General features: G+C 40.4%; 1 non-coding gene across 1 annotated transcript; it reads left to right on the top strand.

The window, feature by feature from the left end:
• The first annotated feature begins 293 nt into the window (after positions 1-293).
• LOC116116445 lies at positions 294-398 on the top strand. Its single transcript, XR_004125813.1, has one exon. It is a non-coding gene; the product is annotated as a small nucleolar RNA R71 (small nucleolar RNA).
• The last annotated feature ends 819 nt before the right edge of the window (positions 399-1,217 follow it).

Below are 1,217 nucleotides of genomic sequence, written 5' to 3'. Positions count from 1 at the left end.
AATTCACATTGTAGTTGAGGTGCTTGTATAGAGTTTACCTGCATAGTTTCCTAACGTGTTTTGAAGTGCAGTGAGTTGGGCTGAGATGGCTTGAAGCATCAACTTCATGGAAGACCCAAGATACCTGTTGTAACTCCTTCATTTGGTCTTGATAGTTGTTGCTTCCAAAACCTCAAGCAACTCATACGCCTCCTCTGGTGTCTTATTCTGTAGCCCCTCCTGAAGCTGTATCCTCTTTTTTGCACATTACCCATCAAACCATTGTAAAATGTTTGGACTTGAAGCCAACTGGCAAACCATGGTGGGACACTTCCTCATTAACTCCTTGTATCTCTCCAAGCCTCATACAATGACTCGACATCATCTTGTAGAAATGATGTGATATCATTTCTCAATTTCGCTGATTTAGCTAGAGGAAAGAACTTGGTCAGGAATTTCTGTGCTAGATCATTCCACGTTGTTATTGTTCCTGGTGGTAATGCCATTAACCACCCCTTTGCTTATCTCCCAAGGAATGGGAATACACCAGCCAATAGCATCATCCGACCACAGTCCATTTGACTTGAAGGTGTCACAAATTTCCAGGAAATGTGCTATGTGCTGATTCGGATCTTCTTCAACACCGTTGAATCTAACCGACTGTTGGATCATCTGGATGATTGCCGCTTGATCTGAGTTGTTTGCTTGTACTGTAGGTCTAGTAATACTGACCCACTTCCATTCACTGTGGAACTGAAAATTCCCTCAGTGTCCCTGTTTTCTTGTTCAAACCATTTCAACAACTACTTCTTCAGATTCTACAGCAGATTCTCTCTTTCTCTTCCTCTTTGTTATGTCTCTCACGGTCCTCTCAAGCTCAGGTCACCAGGAACCACTAGTTGACGTCTTGCTCTTCGCATAAACTGAACGACAACAAGTAAGAAAGTGAGATCACAATTCTACTGAAAATTAAAAACAAAAATTAAACTTCAATCTAGCTAAACTTAAAGAAAACTCAATGTTACTTAAAACATTCCCCAGCAACGGCGCCAAAAACTTGATACGTGTTTCTAAAACATGCAAAATGTAGCAAGTATACTAGTCGCACAGTAATAAAATGATGAGTAGAGTATCGTTCCCACGAGGATTGTTAGCAAAGCACCATTTCCTAATGTTATCAAGTTGGCAATCGAATTCTTTGGATTGGTGGGAGCAAATTCTAATTAAAGATAACAATG

This window comes from Pistacia vera, unplaced genomic scaffold, assembly GCF_008641045.1.
Source record: "Pistacia vera cultivar Batoury unplaced genomic scaffold, PisVer_v2 Contig774, whole genome shotgun sequence".
NCBI classification, from domain to species: Eukaryota; Viridiplantae; Streptophyta; class Magnoliopsida; order Sapindales; family Anacardiaceae; genus Pistacia; species Pistacia vera.
Note: the sequence above shows the minus strand (reverse complement) of the source record. Positions and strands in the feature narration are given on the sequence as shown.